The sequence below is a fragment of the Musa acuminata genome, chromosome BXJ3-8 (assembly GCF_036884655.1).
Source record: "Musa acuminata AAA Group cultivar baxijiao chromosome BXJ3-8, Cavendish_Baxijiao_AAA, whole genome shotgun sequence".
NCBI classification, from domain to species: Eukaryota; Viridiplantae; Streptophyta; class Magnoliopsida; order Zingiberales; family Musaceae; genus Musa; species Musa acuminata.
The window spans coordinates 687,802-708,845 of record NC_088356.1 but is presented as its reverse complement, the minus strand read 5'-3'; the positions used below and the strand labels follow the sequence as shown (position 1 = coordinate 708,845).

Below are 21,044 nucleotides of genomic sequence, written 5' to 3'. Positions count from 1 at the left end.
TCGATGATGGCGAGCCCCTCCCCCTCTCCCCTCATCCATGGCGTCGAGCGGCTATTGCCCTTTGCCTCCTTGACCACTTCTTCGTTGCTACCCTCTTATCCTCCCCTTCTCCTTCTACACCCTCACCCTTGGCATTAAGCACGTACGTCATTTTTTTTACGGTAAATTTGTTGCTGCCCTCATCCATGCCCTCTCCTCCCTTCGCTCTGCCATCATTTTCTGGTCCCATTCTCTCACATGGGCAATGTTATTTGTGTCTTTGCTAGTGCAAGAATGATAAGGGCCGTGAGAGTTATCGCTATTGCCTACACCTTGCTCATGTAAGGGCAACAAGAACTACTCCGTTACTATTTGGTTTAGAGAGATGCGTACCTTTATTGTTGTGTGCGTCTAGCAAAGAGGGATGAGGCTAGGATAATCACTTAGAAAAAATATTTTACTTGAATTTTTTTTTTAAATTTAAGATTTTATTTGATATATATCATCAATTCTTCTAACCCTATGATACAACTTTTAACAAAAAAAAAAAATCATTTAACTATGCAGCCAAAATGCTAATGACCAGACTGTTTTTATAAAGATAATCAATAAAAATTCAACTAATTAGAAAGAGTGTCGAGAAAAAATATATTTCCTTTTGACCGAAGCGAGTAGAATGTTAAGAAGTAGGAAAAAAAAAATCAGATAAGAGCATTAAGGCTAGCTTGTATGACCAAAGTTTCTTTCATAAAAAATCTCTTAGAATTCTTCGTCCAATCTCTTAGAATCGTGCAGCATCATTCAAATCAGCGGCATAAATGGACTTGAATACCATTGACTTTTCTTGCTGATATGCATCGACGTCGCCGGAGACATCCTCTCTTCCCAGCCAAATCCATCCATCCCCTACGACACAATCCTCGACTAAACTCGTCACCGGCGCTCTTTAAGCCAATCATATGCTGACACGTCGTGCCCAGCCGTCACCCATCGATTTCCTCATCGAACGTCTGTTGGAAACGGACGGTTACGCTACGTTGAAGTGGATCCAGTCCGCGAACGTACACCGCCATCGGACGGCCGCAAAGGAGGACCGTTGACATCCCGTGACGGCGTATCCCATCAATGTTCTCAAGCCGAATGTGACCGGTTGAACTGCGTGAGACCGGTTCGACTCAAACTTGGACGGGTTCGATCGGGCCGGTTGAGGACCCGTTCTTTCTCCCTTCGTATTCCTCTCTTTTTCGCGACATTCCCTTATTTTTGTTTCTCCCTTATAAAATATCTCCGATTGACCAACCAAAGGGAACCAATAGAAGAGAAGGAGAGGAGATGGGAGCGAGAGAGCGCCCTCTGCGGAATTTGATCCATCTCTCGTATTTCTTTGGGATCTCTCGTAGGGTTTCTTAGATTCACCCTCGTTTGTTTTCGCTATTGTTCGATCTATTCTCTTCGAATAGTTTCTTGTTCCCCATGGTTCCCTGTTCCGGTTAGGGATTTGAGATGGGATTTGCTCTTGTTTGGTTTGATCGATCGATTTGGTCGGGCGAGGAAGGGGGAAAGTGAAAGGGGCTTTGATCGTGTGTTTTTGACCGGGCGAGAAAGATAGAGAAAAGGGGCAGAAATGAAATCGTCGCTTAGGAAATTACGGGGCTTCGCGTTCCACAAGCATGACCAAAAGGAGAAGAGGAATGCCCGTTTTCCAGCGCACCAGGACGAGCTCCTCCAGGCCTCCCAGGTTCGTTTCCTACTGCTATTATTTCCTTCGACGCCTCTTCCTATTTTGAAGAAAGTACTTCGGCTTCATTGAGAAGAGGAGCTTTGATAAACTTTTCTTCATTTTGATTTAGAAAGTGTTGATTTATCAAGGATTATAATTATCCTTTCGACCCTTCCCTTTATGAAATGTATTCTTGCTTTTACTGTTAGTTATCTCAGATTGTACCTTTCTCTATTTTGCTTTTTCCCATCTGTTGTTGGTTCCTTGGTACGTATAGCCGCAACCGAATGATACCTAAATGCAGAACAGGAGACACGGAATCTATTTCGGACGAATTTTTTTCAATCTATCATTTGTTCTTAAGAAGATCCGATTTCTTTCTCAGTAGTTTCATCAGTATGTTTTTAGTCTAAATGTGTTGATGCGACGTAATAGCTCTTTGGTTCCATCATAAGAACTTATCTGGCTCTTTTATCCTTTTGATATTTTCATGACTCCTCATAGAATGATTGTTTATCAAACAAATCAGCAGAAAGAAAAAAAAATACATGGTAGTATAATTACTCTATGAGCTGTTTATTGCTAGTCGCATGCTACAATTTATCTCCAGAGTTGAGAAAGTCAACACTGAGCACAACTCAATGAATGATGCTTGTTTTTCTTACTGAATTGTGAAAGTCTAATCAGAAACAAATTCCTGGTTGCATTTTTCTAACATTGTCAAATTTGGTGCTTTGTATTTTGTAGGACATGCTTGACATGAAGAACTGCTATGATAGCTTACTTTCTGCTGCTGCCGCCACTGCAAATAGCGCATATGGTAATAAGTTTGATTTTATACCATTTATTTGTTGATAAGTTCCTTCAAATCAGTGGGTTTGTTTTTTCTTTCTTTTTTTGGTACTCTGTTTCAACACTGAGTTACTTGAAGGAGCGTTTATCAACATTTATGATGGTTTCTGAGGAATTGTTCAACTAAAAACTTATCTTCAATTCCTTCTGATAATTGTCGGGGGTATAGAAATTGCAGTCTTGTTTGTTATCACATCTTTTTACCCAATTTCTCATCAGAATTCAATAGCCTAATCGATGGTGATTAAGAATCATTTTTTGTTGTAATTCTCATGAAGAGGTGTTCTCTGATGTGGTTTTCTTGATAGACTTTGATTGTATGTCTAGAAAATAGCATTATGGGTTCTGGACACCTATAAGTTTGCATAAAATAAAACAAAAAACAAGTATTTTGCTCTCATGCAATCAAGGCAGCGGCTAAAGGTTCTGTTCTTTTTTCAAAATAATACCCAAAAACAAAAGATGCAAATCAGAAACTTATTACAGGTTAGAAGCTGCAGCAAGTAAACTACCAACTTCGAGGACAACAAACATGATGTTCAAATGAGATGATATTTGCAAAATAGTCTGTTGGAATTGTTTGAACTCCCATCTCTATAGATTCAACTACCAAGATCACTCTAAAGTGGGTTGATTTTGTCTCACCTTCGTTCTCTTGTTCAGCTTCTACATCTTATTATTTCTGTGTTTCTTATTTGTTGCTAATTATTTCTTTTCTTGTGTAATTATTGTATCTTATGCCTATTCATAAAGTGTTGCTCTGCAATTTTACAGTAACAACAGGAAGATTCCCTTGTTCAATCAATTTTGCAGCCTATATTTACTGTTATTTATTTCCAAGTGATTCCCATCAAATGGGGTCCCATGATTCCCATCAAATGGGGTCCCATGATCTTTGGGTTATCAAATGGGGTCCCATGACTCCTATCAAGGTCAGGATGTCGAGTGGACGCACAACATGATGGTGGTGCCATTAGATGATTTCCAAGTGATACTTGGGTCTTCTGGAGTCATTGCCTATGCTAGAGAGGTTGTGGGAGATAATATCTTTAGACTTCATATCTAGCCTACCAATAGTTGGGGGACTTAAGCCATGGTAGTCGATCGATTCTCAAAATATGCAACACATTATTGCACCCCTACATTGCCTAGTGGAAGTGACGACAAAGTTTTGTTGATGAAGAATGTGATGAAGTTTTGGGGAGTTCTGCACAATATTATCAACGACCAAGATGTGTGGTTCTTGTAGTGATTTTGGATTAAGTTGTTCTAGTTGTTGGGCTCCAAACTATACTACTCCACAAGTCTTCACTCCTAGATGGATAACCAAACTGAGTGAATAAACTCCCTTCTAGATCTATATCTTTGCACTATGTGAGTGCTCGTCAATGAGATTGGGTGAAACTCTTAGTTATAGCTCAATTCTCCTACAATGTACATCGAAACTTCGTGTCCAACAAGAGCCCCTTTAAAATCATCATTGGACAACCATTGACTCTTCATACCTTGGTGATTAGATGCATCAGAAGTAGCCCATCAGCATATCATTTTGTATTGCATGGGCATACTTGGAGAAGGTCGTAAAAAAAGTGAAGTGGGTAGATTTAAGGTGACCTCTGGGCATGGTTGGCAATACCGTACCATATGGCTCGTTATGTATCGGTTCGATAGAGGTCTAGTATGGACGGTAAATCGGTACACCTTAGTGTATCGTGTGTCAGTATGCTCGGTATAGCTTGTTATAGCTCGGTACGTATCGTGCTGATAGCTGATTGGTACACCGGTGTGGTACGGTATTTAGAACCTTGCCTTTGGGTCCGTGACTTATGTTGGTAAGATTGTAACTAGTATCCCTTTGGTTCTTTAGGTAAAACTGCACAATGGATTGGTAGACCAATATTGAGGGCCCTTCTCAGTCATTAACAAAATAGGCAATGTATCTTACTGGTTGCAACTTTTGACCTAGATCAAAGTTCATGACATGTGCCACCCCAACAAATTCGGATCCACAAGACGTATTAAGGAATGTCTCAACTTGACCACCCCTATGTGAGAATCACATGAAAGGCAAGTTGAAGGCACCCTGGCGGAACACACGACGAAGCTATCTAATGGAGGAAAGTAGGTCGAGTACCTAATGTAGTGAGAGCAAACTTTCCATAACTAAAGCCAGGTGGGCGTTAGGAGAAGCTATTGTTGCTTACCAGCAATCATGGATGAGGGTGTTGATAGAATAAGTGGGGTGGAATGTCACAGACAGTCGCCATGCTCCCACAACACCTTCAATGGATTATTTGTAGCTTTTATTTTCTTTAGCTTTGTAGTTTGCTTTATTCGTGTGTGTTTTGTCCTAGGTTTTTAGGCCAAGACAGTCCACAAGGCTGTGTAGTGATCACTTGCCAAACAACCAAAAGGGCCAAAACGACCCCATTTTCGTGTGTCACAGATTGATTTCTTTGAGGTAGCCACATCATGCAAAACGTCAGCTTTCTTAGAATCCTAAAATGCCTCGTGTGGCATAGGGTTAGATGGGACTTTGGTATAGTGTTAGTGATCAGTTTGGAAAACTTGAGCTTGATCGTGCGTAGGCTTGCCAAGTGATCGTACACTTGGTTAAATGGTTGTTTCTAGACTTAGGATATTTTTTACTGTTCAAAGTCCTATTCCCTTTGCTTTCCATGTGTGTTAATTTGATTGAGTGTGTGCATTTGTTTCGGTTGTTGCAACTTGTCTGCCACTTATTTTTTAAACCAATCAACTTTTTGTTTTACATGACCTCTGAGACCTGTGTGAGGTTGCACTTGGGCTGACTCCTCATCGACAATTATCGCAAGAGGGTCTCACGACTTAGGAAATTCCAAGAAAGTCTATGATAACATGACCCCACTACCTCATTGCCATCCTTGTACACCTTGTCTAAATATATTATCCATTTGCATCCATCCATCACCATATCCATTATCTTTATGTGGCTTTTAAAAGTTTGTCCATTGGGACCTTTATATGCTTTTCCCCTTATATCTAATTAAGGCATTTAAATCTGAAGAAACAACTGATACTTATTAATTAGTTATGAATCAAAACTCTTTTCGCGTTTAGCATATTGTGGTAGAATTTTTTATGTCACAATTTATATCAGCATTACAACATTCAATTGTTCTTTTGATATCTAAACAATAATAAGTGCATGCTGCTTTTGTAGATTTGCTACCTTGATTATCTTTCTGGTTCTCTTCCTATTTATTCACTCTGTTCTTTTCCCCCTTCCTTGTTGGTGGAACCACTCTTTAATGCTTTATGTCATGTCAATTATTTTGTTCTGGATATCATGTTCCACGTATAAAAATAGTTTATTCTTATACTTTACTTGTAATTGTTTTTCTTTTTAGAATTTTAACTTTTTCATGAAAATATGGCCGTAAATAACTAGATATCTAAGTGGCATACAATCATCATTGTTGTGCATTTTATACATGCTAATTAACTGAACTTTCTCAGTTATAATAAGTAAAATTTTTAAAAAGCAAGGGGTACCTTCATTTGAATTTTCTGAAAATTAGTTTGTCTATCTAGTACATGTTCGCTCCAAGTTAGCTGAGTTTAACTTATATAACAGCATGGAATATTTATTATCTCATATTGTTAGAATTGCGAAAATTGATGTTTAAGGTATCTGTTTGTCAAAGCAGTTCATCTTTTTGTGTAAAGGTCATTCTTTGTTTACTCAGTTTTTTAAGGATACCAAGGAATTGTTTTAGACATTTGTGTATTTTTCAGAGTTCTCGGAAGCCTTGCGGGAACTGGGTGCTTGTCTTCTTGAAAAAACTGCATTAAATGATGATGAAGAAAGTGGTAAGTGTGTCGAATAGTTCCTTACCTCTTTTTTAATCTGTAGATCATAGTAAGGGTCATGTTATCCGAACTTAGAAATTCATAGCAATCTTAATTGTGAAAGGAGCTATGACTAATATATTTTCTCTAATTGCTTGGGTATGTTCATTATCATCCTGGCATTCAATTTATTTCATCTAAACTTAGAACTTCATAGCAATCTTAATTGTGAAAGGAGCTCTGACTAATATATTTTCTCTAATTGCTTGAGTATGTTCATTATCATCCTGGCATTCAATTTATTAGATACTGTATCTATCCACATGGTATTTTATTTTAGAATAGCTTTTTATAAAATCTTGGAAAGTGTGTGATTAATTGATCTTGTTATGATTATTAAAGTAACTTACATGTCATAATTGGCAGTTTTTTAATTCATTCAGGTAGAGTTTTGTTAATGCTTGGAAAAGCACAGTTCGAACTTCAGAAACTTGTCGATGGTTATGTGAGTCCTGTCTGTCGTGCTTTGGCAATTAATTTTTTAAATTTTAAACTGCATCTGCAAACTTAAAGTGCAATAATTAACTTCTCTCTATTTTTAGCGTACACATATCATCCAGACCATAACAACCCCATCAGAGTCTCTTCTCAAGGAGCTTCAAACTGTCGAGGTTACACTGTTGTACTTATCTTTTATTTGAGAGAAAATGGTGATTTATTTGATATAGTTCATAATCGTTTATGCATTTGTTTTTCTTATTCAGTTGTCAGTTTTGTATGATTTAGCATGGTTGAAAATTAGTTGGTTCAGGTGCGCATGATACATGTTATGATCGGACTAGTATAGAGAATGAGTTGAGATTGAGAACAACTGCAATTGTTATTTCATGGAGTTGTTGGCTTGTTGCTATATATTGCCTCAATGATGTGGAGAGACCTAATTAATCAACATAGGAATGGTTGTTACAGAGTTCATGTTTATTGGATTTGTGCCATCTATGGTTCTCACTAGTAGACCATTTTGCTGTATCATATGCCAATAAAAGGATCAAAATTAAGGTGCTTTCTTGCAAGGACGTTGCAAACATGAATCTTCATGCAGTCATATATGCCATGGAAAAATGGGTGATTTGCTCACCTGATATTCTTTAGCAATTAATCTAGTTATACCTGGAGAACACATCCATGCACAAGAATATCTTTTGGTCAATGGTCTTATTTGCAAATATATGAAGTATGGCAGTGGAAGCATATCTTTTTGACATCTTTTTTAAGATATAAAAAATCAATGTAAGTTGTCCATTTTGCTTTTTTTTTTTGCACATGACTGTAGACATTAAAAAAACATATGTGCTCTAGATTGTAAATTAATGTTTTTCTATTATATGAATAAAATGTCAATTCAGATGGTCTAGTTGACTGAAATTGGCAAGAATGCTTCTGCAACTCTATGACAGAGCTTATATTAATCATTACAAGAAATATGATAATTTATTCACTTATGTAGTGGAAAGGCAAATTTCATGTCTTTTCTATAGTCTTTCATGTTATTTGCAATGTCCATGCCCTTGATGGATTTTGCAACCTTGTAAAAATCTTTGATGGATCTTACATTTTCAAATGTCCCTTGAGGTCCATATCCAACAAATTTTTATAATTTTGGAGTCCACTTAGGATTTTGACAAAATTTAATTTTACAAGTTAGTACCAAACTTAACAGCTTTGACAAACTTACAGTTTGTTGCATATCTGACTACTTTCTGGAAACTTTGACATATTTGGGACTATTAGTATTTTGACATCTCTCACGACCTCTTGAAACTTTGACTTCTCTGACAATGACTTGGTACACGACCAATGCAAAAATTTACTTGAGATTTTATCTCCGACAACACAAAATTACTCGGAAATCTGACTTCTTTGACAATTCAGTAATTACTCAGAAATCTGACTTCTTGAACAAACTAGAAATTACACTGGTTATCTTTGACAGATTTTGCTAACTTTTGAAATTATTCATTACTTCAGTACCTCTGATAAATTATGATAACATCTAAATAACTCGGGACTTCAAACGATCAATTTGACTATTAGAACCATAGGAAATGGTTTTTAAACCCTTTCCTCCACCACAGTTGTCCACCCAACGTGCAAAGGCAAAGGGGAAGACGGTAGCATCAGTCGCATTGTTAGAAAGAATTAAATCAGATGGTGAGACACCTTATCAGTCGTATTCAACAACCCGTTCGATCCAGAGACATGGCAACGATATGGATAGCAGTTCCTCGACTGATGATGACGATGACGCTTGGGAGTCGATGCTCATGTCTACACAATTTGAGGGTGGTGCATGGACCGATGAGTAGTATTTTATATATACCACCCAATATTCAGATCATGGAGCTCCACGAGGAAGAGGAAGGGGAAGGCAGTGAATTATTTTGAGTAGATGCTAGAGAGCCTACACGACGTAGGCACAGAGCGAAACTCATTGTATTCACAATCGTTGTATTATGGAGAATCTTACAACCAACAACAATATGGTAATTGTTGGTCTTATTTCTCTGAGCAATAATACGATAATCGATCTTCAGTGGTGAAATTAGAAGTTCTGACATTCTCCATGCTTCGCACTAATACCAATGATTTAAAAAGGCACTGGGGCGAGGCGAGGCCCGGGCGTCTCATATAAGGGTCGGGCGGCGTACTTTAATAAGGTGCCGCCTGGATGCTTTGGGCGAGCGCCTAGTTGATATAAGGCAATCGAGTTCGGTTAAATGTGCGTTTTCTCCCTCTGCCTCCGCCACTGACAATTTCTCCTTTTGCGTTTGCGTCAACGATTTCTCCCTCTGTGTCCGCCGCCGCCGATTTCTCTCACTGTCTTCGTCGTCAACGATTTATCCTGCTGCCTCCAAGTCTTCCTCTTTTGTTGCTGTCCGTGACTCCATGATCGCAACTGTCGTCGGATCATAGCACATTCTAAATGAACTCTCTTTGGCAAAGAGCAATATTTGTAATATAAACACCTTCAATTCCACTTCTATTTCTAATTCTTGGTTTTGGAAGAAGCTTAGGTTTTTGGTAAGCTCTATGTCTGCATTGAAAAAACCTTGTCTAAAGAGTTTCACATCATAAGTAACAAGTCCTAATAATTCCCAGCAGGTTGCTACTTCAAATTTTTTAGAACATTTATATTCTAACCTCCTTACATCTAGTTGAAGTTTTATCAATTGTTAAAATAAAAAAATGCTAATTTTCGTTGTGGTGAGTCTGTGGACTGTTTGTTTCATACAAGTTATTGGCAAATGCTCTAAATAAGATTGCCTTTCTGATGTTTCATAGCCTGCGTGCAATAAACTTATATTTCATTACTCTGCTTATCCCATATGTTTTAAGCCATCAAAACTTCATGTTGTTGGTTATGAGTTATGACATTATTAAAGCATCTGCATTTTTTTCTTTAAAGTTTGTCTAGCTTGCAAAATTTATGTTCTCCACAAGTAGTCTTAATTATCTTTTAATGGGAATATTTGTCAATACAGGACATGAAACGTCAGTGTGATGAGAAAAGGTGTGATGCTAAATTGCTAATACACTTATCTATTTATTTTTTTCTACACTTTATAAAACCACTGTCTCAAATTTAGTCTACCTTCTTCAGGGACTTGTATAGGTCCATGATAGCTACACAAAGAGAAAAGGGGACACTGAGAAATGTGAAAGTTGAACATTTTACTTCAGAACAGTTGCAAACAGCTCAAGAAGATTTCCAAGAGGAGGCAACTTTTTTTGTATTCCGCTTAAAATCACTAAAGCAAGGACAATCCCGAAGTCTCTTGACACAAGCTACTCGGCACCATGCAGCACAGGTTGTTTTCTCAACTCAGTCAAATTTATCATTATCTGGAACCACGAACTGATAGGTCTTTCCTGTGTTGAATCAGTTAAATTTCTTTAGAAAAGGAGTCAAGTCTCTAGAGATGGTAGAGCCACATGTCAAAGTCATTGCTGAACAACAGCATATTGACTATCAGTTTATTGGTCTTGAGGATGATGACACAGATGAGGAGGTGGATGATTATGATGTCAATGATGATGGAGTGGCGAGTTTTGACTATGGACAAAATGGCCATGGTCAAGATGCTGTTTCTCATTCTAGAATGTCAATGGAGGTGAGATCTTTGTCTGCTTTGGGCCTAATTTTTACCATAAAATATCTTCCTTTTGTCTTATATTCTTTATGCAATTCCATTTAATGCTGGCTATGCATCGTCTCTCTAAGCCAACGTGAATCAGTTTTGCATCTGTGTGTACCTATGCTTCCACATCCATGAATGTAGGTGTATTTCTCACACAAATGGTCAGCCTAAGAAGCACATACACATGCATTGGACACGACATGACATGAACATGGCAACATGTCATTTAAAAAAAAACTAGTGCACGGGTACGACAAGGACACATGTGTATATATATATATATATATATATATATATGTATGTATGTATGTATGTATGTATGTATATGTATATGATATTCGATTAACATGAGTTTTATAGTATTTATACATAAGTTTTATAAACTCAGCAATTTGAACAAATAAATATCATAGTACAAACTAAAATAATTAAAATCATCAAAATTTAAGTATCCAAAATAAAGGTCGAGTACATCAAATAATATTTAACAATCTCTAGATAGACTTTGTATATGTTTTCTTGTGACGATCTCCAAATTTTTTTTCTTGCGAAGCATATGACCCTCATGTGAGGGTCATGTGAATGCAACATCGCATGCGAGTGTCCGACACGTGTGTCCGTGTGTTCGACATGTATTGGACAAGGACACGACTGCCAAAAGCATGTGTCCATGCTTCTTAGTCGTTAGCTGAAATGTTTTGGAAATTTTAGTTTAGGTTTTGTTGACTTTTAATTTTGATCATAGTATAACATAAATGTGAAGAAAAATTAATGAACAAAAAAGTTTCTCGGTGCAGTATTGATTCTTGGAAGTAATATTGGGACCTTTCAAAATTATACATGAAAAAGGCATATAATAGAAAAAATGAATTTATTGAGAGTAATGAAGATATTGTAATATAATTTATTCATAGGTCTAAAGAATTAAAAAAGAAATTGCATTTGAGACCAGGATAATCTTGGTCTAATACTGGTCTCATTAACCTACCAGACTAGTATGGTACCAGTATGTAAGGCTGCATACCAACCTGAATCAATCGGTATCATTGAATAAAAGTATAAAATTATAAAATTATAAAAATAAATGGCATTGTAGCAGCATCAAGCTATATTTCAATACTTGGGTGCATGTCGACAGAGTTGAGATTTGAAACCTTGTGGGAGCCACTATTAATTTTCACTGAATAATAGCATAGGATAATTGACAACCCTGGAGGATTGCTTTCTCGAGTTGGTGCTATTGAAGTTCTGCATAACAAGACCTCTTGGCCTGGGTGGCTAAATATCTTAATTGCCTGAGCCCATCCTGAGCTATAGAGATGGTGCTCGTGACTTGGATTTGGTCAAGTGCTCATATGCTTGTTCCTGATATCTGTATATCCTTAACTTCTGGAAGCTAAGGAACACTTTGATCTCATCTACATTAAGGATTGTAGCAGAGAAAGTTTGATATCTTTCCTTCTATTTTAAAATTTGTGTCAGGTTTAAGTTGGGAATCCTGAGCACACATGAACTTAGTTGGGTTGTTATATAAAATCTAGTCTATCTTAATTTAACACAGACTGAACCCATTTTAAAATATTGATTTACACTAAATAATATAAACAATATGTAATGTTACTATTATACTTTAAGCTTTTGACCTCATGTATTTTGATTGTGTATGACCTGAGTATCCCAACTCAAAATGACCTGACCAAACGGAAGATCAGCCCAACTCAGTCTTAGGTTGGGTTAGGATTGGAATGATTCCAACCAAATAACAGGTTAGGTTGGATAAGGTTGAGAAAAGTGTTGGGTTGGCTTTGGAATGACTTTCAACCGAACCTGACCACCCGATTTGCAGCTTTAGGGTGTAGTCTGAAGGGGAATTTATGAGAAATTGAAAACAGATTATGAAAAAAATAATGGTTATAAGGAAAAAAAATTGGTTTAAAAATAAAGGGAGAAAAAGATTGGCAGAGACATGAGATTTTGATGTGTGATGGAACTCAATTTCTCCTTAAGATCTTAAGTTCTTCTTGGCAGGTGCAGGCTAAAACCAGTGTATCACATTCATTGTCAATAATGTTTGAGCAAGCAAGAACTTTGATTGACCTACTTGCATAATACGTCAAAAAAACAAGTTCTAAGGTGCCCTGCACTGCCTTTGTGCTTTTCAGCCAATACTATAGTATATGTCAAATCTTTATGCAGGGAATGGCGTTAACTAAACTCTATTTTCTAGTACAGTAGGATATTTCATATCATAATCTTTTTTATTGCAATTAATTTTAAATTCTTTTTGTAGTAGAGAACCATTATAGCTTCCATTACAATTTGTTTGAGCCATTAGGAATTGTATTCACAAATATATGTTGGTCGATTCCTGTATATTTCATGCATTTGTGGAACATTGTAGGTATCTTCAACCCAACTGTTGAAGTCATACATCTGAAGAGAGGTGATCAAAATATTAAATATAAACAAGTATCAACTACATCTTAAATTAATATTATTTTGGAACTAAAACCTTGGTGCCTTTAGTGTTCAGTTGTTTAGATGCAACATGAATGTGTCCAACCATTATGGTTTAAATTCCATACTTGTAAGTTCAGACTATCTGCAGTAAGATTCAAATAGCATCAAGTAGTATTTAAGTGGATTTGGTCCCTATTAAATATGCAGAGTTTGTTTTCTTTTTATTGTTTGTTTCATTGGTGGTAACATATTTTGCAGATTTAATTTACAATTAGATCAATTTGGGAAATCTCCTAGTCTCTACCAATTTCAAGAAAGATTCTCAACAGTCTGACAATTCTGCCTAAGATTGTATATGTCTACCAAAACTGTAATAATTTAATGCAATTACATTACTATTAAGCAACAAAATGAATAAAAAAGGCTCTTTGCAGCTAATGAAATGCATATTTTTTTTTTGAAAATCAAGCTTGATCATTCCCTACGTAGATAATTTCACATTCTAATATTCAATTAATGAAAAAGGAATCATAGGAGAGAATACAACTGAAAATGAGCACTTGGATAGCACTTTCACATTCTTATATCTGGGATCCTAACTTTGTCACTAATGATAATGAGAACTAATCATCATATGTCATCTTGTAGATAGATTGACAACATATGCACGTTCCATTTGTTGCTTCCTCTATGGCATGTTTCTATAAGACGTGGCTAATTGTGGGTTTAAGTTATTTCTCAAATATGAAGTCTACAAACTTCAGCTGTAGGATTATATCTCAACCTGTTATAAGTTGTCTTTAGCCAGCAAGAATCAAGGTTGTTACCGAACTTAGGCACCTAAAATGTAAGCTCTACATATACAATGTGCAAAATCAAGAAGCTAGTCAACACAGTAAGGTTATTCTTTACCAATTACTTCTGGAATACAGTCAGACATGTCTATTGTTGATCTACTCATTACGCAGACGAAGACATTACTTTAATTTATAGTCCTTGATGTACATTAGATAATACTTGGAAAAAGTATGCTGATTTATTTATTGTGGACTGTGTTGCTATCAGAATCATCTTAAGTTCTTAAACACATAGGCAGATGTTTGTGTTGAGGTCCAAATGCTTAGTCAACAAGCAAGTAATTATGATTTAATTTATTATATTTATTTTAACTATTTTTATTTCTACAACCATTTTTTCAGCCACTTGTGATTCCTTGATATTTAAAGCACGATCTAAATAGGTATGTTTATGAATTAGGGGATGAAAATAGAAAGAAGTGACTGACGCAGACGTTGCTCATAGTGTAAAAGTGGGATGTATGTATGTGAATTATGTATGAAATTAGAAAGGAGAAATTGATGAAGATACTGATTTTATATTAGATGATTAAATAACAGTAAAAGTAGGATGATTAAATTGGAGAGTAGCATCAAGAGTTATGTGCCCTTAGAATAAAAGAAATATTTTATAAGACAATTTTAAAACCATGATTTATAGATTGGACTATTAGAATTAAGAAGCAAGATGCACAAGAAATAGGTATAACTGAGATGCAAATATTGATGTGGATTGCATGCTATCAAAAAAGAAAAATGTTTTTATTCATGAATAATTAGTGATAGTTTTCATAAAGGTTAGAATGAGGGAGAACCAATAAACATGTTATGTACATGATCAAATAAGAATTTTAGATGTCGTAATTAGAGAAGTTGACTTGATGTTGTAATTGGTGGAGTTACGTCCCAAGAGAATCCAAAATGCTGGCTCATGATCTTGCAGTGTAAGTTTGAGTGAATGTCTTTGCTAATTTTTGGACAGGAGGGGTGATTCCTTACTTTTTTGTCAGAACAGATTCCTAGTTAATATGCAACATGCTTGCTATAAAAAAAAACTTGATTAGAATTAGTGGTTTCAGGAGAGATAGGGAGATCTAAGAACACTTTACTAGTAACATAAAAAAAAGAAGGATTGGAATGCTTTTGATTTTACTAGGAGTATTACCTTACACAAAGATCGATGGTATGGAAGATTCATGTAGCCAGCCTCAGATAGTTGAAATATCATCACTTGTCATCATTATTGTGGTTGGTTATGAAAACAAAAGTTGTATGATCTCTAAGAGATCTTCCATTAGTATTCTCCTTTGTGGATTCTGGAATGGAAGGCTTTATTCATCATTCTCTAACAGGGATTAGTATGGAAAATTTTCTTTTCTCTTTTAAGACAATGACTTTGAATCTGCAGTTATATACTTTAGCCATCAAAGACTTTCAGTTTCTTTCTTCTCTTTGGTCTTTAGAAATAATATAGCTGTCCTCTTCTTTATCAAATGCTTCTGTTCGATTTTCCAGATCTTAAAAGGCTTGACCTGAGTAGCTGAAGATGGTTCTAGTGCTGGCGCATACGCTTTGCTTAATTATCTGGGGCAAAAAATGTCTAAACCTGAAATTACTTGCTTTTTTGGTAGATTTGATTCATAGAACTGTGGGGGCATCATAAAAAAACTAGGTCCCATGAAAGGTATATGAGGAATTTGACAAGCATTTGAACTATATCATGTTGCACCAGGTGAACATACAATTGGATAGATGAACCAGGAAGCTACTTTTGATGGAGGCATTTGTCTCTCATCTCAGAATTTTCAGGTGGAACAGAACTTCTCTGAAAGGAGATCTTACTGATGATACGGGAATCTCCACCAATGCTCAAAATTGGAAGGCCTAGGTTTGTGTGGTGTTAAACTTGACCTGGAATTCTTGGAGAGGCTGAGTCTAATGGGGTCTATAAACACCAGTGTGCATCTATTCCATAGCTAGATATTCTAAATATGATAAAAAAGATTTAACTAACACAAAAGGATTATCTATTCAATAATTAATGTCATTCTTTACCAAGAGTTGATTTGTTCCATCCATTTAGAGTGTCTCCTAGAGAGCCAATTTCTTCTTTGTTTATCCAGTCATAGTGTCTCCCAAAGAAGTGCTGAATGGTAGAAACAGAGTTGCATAACTTTGTTTCCTGGAGGCAAAAAACATCGGGTGTTTTGTCTCTTTCAAGATTGGCCTATCTCATGAGCATTCCAAGACAAGAACTTTTTGGAGGAAAGAAGAAATCTCAATGAGAAAGTGCAGTCTGAATGTAGTGAAGAAAAAGAATTAACTGCAGGTAAGGATATGTGACTGGAAAGAGAGAAGGGGGTTTTATGCTTATCAGCGACCTTCCAGCAACCAAGTGACTAGAAGTAGTCTGAGCAAGAAAATAAATTATTAGAGGACCTATTAAGATCCCCTTCCAAAAAATGGACAGAAATCTTAGGGTCAGGGGTTCATGACACCAGAGACAGAGGAGTTGGCTTTATTCCATTGCAAGAGCAAGCCCCTGATTGAAGAGCTTGGTTCAAGTTGTAGTAGCCTTGGGAAAGAAACAAACCTACGGTTATTGTAGACTAGGTAGGGAGTTGCTGGAGGCACGTCGACAAGCTCAAGGATTGGATCAGTCACGTGGTGTCATAATGATGTGATGTTGATCCACAGAGCATTGTCTCTCGTACACCTTTAGGCAAATAAAGAGGTACTTTCTATGTAGATCTTATCACATCATTTTTATTGGGCCAGAGGGAAGTCAGAATTCGATGGAATTTTCTTGTAAGTTGGGAGAGGGGTCAAACTTGTTCATCAATCTTTATAGAAGTACCTCTTTATTTGCCTAAAGGTGTACGAGAGACAATGCTCTGTGGATCACCATCTGTTTTCACATTCATAGCAGTCTATCATTGGTTGTTAACGTTGGTAGGGAAATCAAACAAAATTTTGAATTAATCTCCTTGAAGGTAACAGCAGGGAAATGACACTCCATAAAAGCATCTACATCTAATGAGACCCTTGGGGCAAAGTGGGAAATGACACTCCAAGGATGTTGAGGTGGCGAAGCACAAGGAGGTTGCATGACTTCTTTAACATATCTTGTTTTATTTTATGAACCTTACTACCTTAGTCATTTATCTTACCTTGATTTGCTTATCTTGGCATGCAAAGGATGATGACCAATAGACAGAGGAGCACTAACCTGGGTCTTCATTAAGTAAACATAGGAATAAATTTTTCTCACACTCTTGCAGTAGGGTATTATATTTAAAACACACTAAGCAGCTTGAAGTTGTCTTTTGGTTTTCTCTACATGCCACTCAATATCTAGATGATATTGACTGTGCGACTTCTGTATTTCTCTTGCACTGTGTTTGCTACAGTTCGAGTTCTCAAGTGTATAAGCATATAGTTGATATTAAACAATATTATCAGTATCTGCAAGTTTTGGAACTTCTCTTAGTTTGCAGTTGTAAAGAAACATTGAATTGTATATAGAGGAATTTGTACAAGTGAAATCTTATTGTTATTCTATTTGTATTTGGAGCAGCTGTCATCTTTAGAATAAGCACTTTTCTTATGTAATTTGTTCATCATTTTTTTCTATTTTAAGTGTTTTGACATACTTTTTCTTTGCAGGAAAATTTGGATAGAAGCCAAGCAGATCACCTTTATGTCAATAGGGGGCCTAGGGGTGTGAGTATGTCAGAACCTCTTTTGGCTGATAAGAAGCTTGAATTTTCAGAACGAATAAGTCAAATGCGTCCTGCATCAACAAAGAAATATCACACCTATGTTCTACCTACACCACTCGATGTGAAGAACTCATCTTTAGCAAGCTCAAATAATACAATTTCTACATCTAAAATAGTAAACAAGGGTGGCTTCCCAACACAGTTGTATCATTCGTCACCTCTGCAGCCAGATATGCTTGGAAAAGATTCCAGAGATGTTCTGCTGCCAAGCCCAACTAGGTTTCCTAAAGCACATTCAGTACTTAAGGAGAACATTAATAGTGGCCCTCTCAGTCGACCAACTTCCTTACATGAAGAGCTCTCTACGTCACAATTTGCACAGAATCCTTCAGATGCTAAAAAGATCAAGAGACAAGCTTTCTCTGGCCCATTGACAAGCCAAACACTGCCGAACAAGCCCACTCTTTCAGCAGCTAGTTCCTTGTCTACGGTGGATTATCCATCAAGATTTTCTGCAATGCCGACTCATATCACACCTCAACTTAGTGCGGCTCAAAAGTTGTCTTTAAGTTCCTCACCTCCTATATCATCACCAAGAATTAATGAACTTCATGAGCTTCCTCGGCCTCCACTTTTTTCAGCGAAACCTGTGAGGCCTTCTGGTTTGATTGGTCATTCTGGTCCCTTGGTGTATAGAGGTCGCGAGCATCATGCAAGCAACAAGCTACCATCAATCTCATCGCATATGGCATCGCCGCTACCTACTCCCCCAGGTGCCATGACTCGCAGTTTTTCTATACCCTCCAGTGGTCAAAGAACTCCTAGTTTAACAGTTGAAGTTGGTGGAAGTTCCTATAAGTCAGAACATGACCATGGATATTTCTTCACCTCCTCTGACACCTATAACATTGACAATTAGTTGACCAGCATCAACGACTTCAGATTCAGTAAATCAAGCTGCAAAACCTTAAGGTCAGGGGATAGTTTCCTAGAAGGCATATGAGTTTATGTTTTAATATCTGAGGTACCTGTCTGGTATTTTTTGTTACAGCTTGTGATATGTTTTCACGTTCTTTTTCCAATTACTGGTTTTTTTTCTTTAGTGTCATTGTTCTTTTGAAGTACTGCCCACAAGCTTAGAGGCGTTACCTAATTAATTATTTTTTGCTTGGCATTTTGATGATGCAATTTATAGATAAAATGATCTTGTGATTTGAATATTTGGAACTCTCAATTGTTTGATATACTTCCTTGTTATATTGGATTGTCAGTAAGGTTTCAAGGTATGATATGACAGAAATGATTCTCCCTTTTTATTATATTTAGTTTACAAAGCAAGTGACTACTGTCATGGCAGAAAGGTCTAATTGGTCAGAGAGCATGGAAGAAAAAGTGTTAAAAGAAATGAAAGGCTTTTTCCCCTTTTTATATCATAAACAGCTCATCACTTTATGTCACTTAGACAAGGACTTAGAGAACTTTTTAAGTCTTTTAGAATTTAAAACTGAATTATATGACATTGGACTCCAAATTATACTAAAATCTACTACAGTTATATCTGACAAGCGGTGAATAAACACCGATTTCAAGATTCTGCAAAAATATTTGACAGCTAAACACATAACTAAGATTAGACTCCACTAGTACGTGGGTCTTATTTCTACACCCATAAGCTGCATTAGACACATTCAATTATCCATGAGTTAAGGCAATTGTGAGATGTTCTAATTGCAGTAAGCAGTATTAAATGACAAACAAAATAAGAAGTTGATCTTTTATGATTAGAGTACTCCATGAGTTTTTAACTCAAATGTTTCACATTCTTGCAATATTACGACATAAGCATCGTTTTGATTTTTAGCTTATTCCCATATGCATCCTTGTATCGACATAGCCCTCGCTAATTGGACACTTGGTTATGCATCCGCATCACTTTCTAATGTCCATGTCCGGGCAACAAATTGCTAGGGTTAGCTTTGTTCAAAATAATTGCAAATAGATAATAAATCCATCATGTCCTACTGTGTGAATGAAGCAGACCCATATGTAAAATTCATCTTGTGTTGTTTATTTGACTAGGATTTTTAGGTGAATTTCATCTTTGTTCTAAATGCTTATTTAATTTAGATCTTATTTTGGTCCAGTTAGTTTCTAAATTGTAAAAGATTTGGCAATGAATAGTGGAACAAATTCTAGTTGATATCTTTTTATTCTATTGCTTTTTTCCTTTTCAAAAGAGTCACAGGACTTGGTGATGATTATATGAGAAAGGAAAAGTTGGGGGATGAGGGTGATAAGGAGTCATTCAGTTGCAGCCTGAGTTCTGGGAGAGCTTTTATCATCCTTATATTGGACTGAACTCAGAAAATTTGGTTGTGGGTTTCATTATCTTTTGGTCAAAGAGTGTGATTATGAGGAAACCACTATTGATTAAGTTATTAATCAAGTTATTAATTCTGCCATTAACCAGGTTCATAGTATGATGTCAGATGTTGAACTGCATAAGTTAATTAATAGAGGACCAAGAGTCAAACCGTAGATTTTTATGTGATGATGTGTATGGAAAAGTTTTCTCTTCAGCTAACGATTGTTGTATCTTGCATGCAGGGTTCTCATAATTTGGGCATATTATAGTATCATCCGAAGGACGGCGAGAGCTAACTGACATGGTCAGTGTCATATGGTTTGTGTACATAGTAAACTGTCTATTCCTAGTTTATCCCCAAAGTCCCACCTTCTATCTGTAGCATTATTCTAATGATAATACTGTAGGGCGAAGAGGGAGGGCAGGTTTAAACAAGAAACATCTTCGGCTGTATTGATAGTGTATTGATATTCATTTATTAAGAATTTTGTCATTTATGTTCACTAGTAAAGGTGCCTTTGTTTGGTTCATCAGTTGCTTATAGCAAAGGCAGATGTAGCATATAAAATGTCAACCAAAATTTCATCTATAGTTGACTTTTTCTTCACCTCAGGAGCACCAAACTAATGTCTTGTTTGATTCTTTGGCTGACTACTAGATGTATTCTCTGAAAAATTTGCTTCATTATTTCCTTTCAAAATGATGATTGCAGCATGGAGTCGCAGCAGTTCATTATCGAATGAGGACTGATTTGTATGAAGAATGTTGCCTTTATACTCCCTGACCTTTTTTTTATTATTCACTTGTCTCCAGACGTGGCATTAGCGGTCACAAAATGACTTGCACTAGAATTCCATGCAAACCCAACTTATACTAGTTTTGTTTTATGATCACCTCAGTAAACAATCTATAGTTGTTTGTCGAGCTTATTTGGTTTCTTAGTAACAACCCTTCTCGGAAAGGAGGATGATGCCGAGGTGTGGTTGGATGCTTCACACTACTGTGGTGTCTTCATGGAAAGTAGTTAATGAATAAAGGTCCAATTGTCAGGTGTGACTGACTAATCATCATCTCAAGACT

The 21,044-nt window shown here is 36.5% G+C and overlaps 1 pseudogene; it reads left to right on the top strand.

Moving 5' to 3' along the window:
• The first annotated feature begins 1,274 nt into the window (after positions 1-1,274).
• On the top strand, positions 1,275-20,467 carry LOC103994408 (uncharacterized protein At2g33490-like; annotated as a pseudogene).
• The last annotated feature ends 577 nt before the right edge of the window (positions 20,468-21,044 follow it).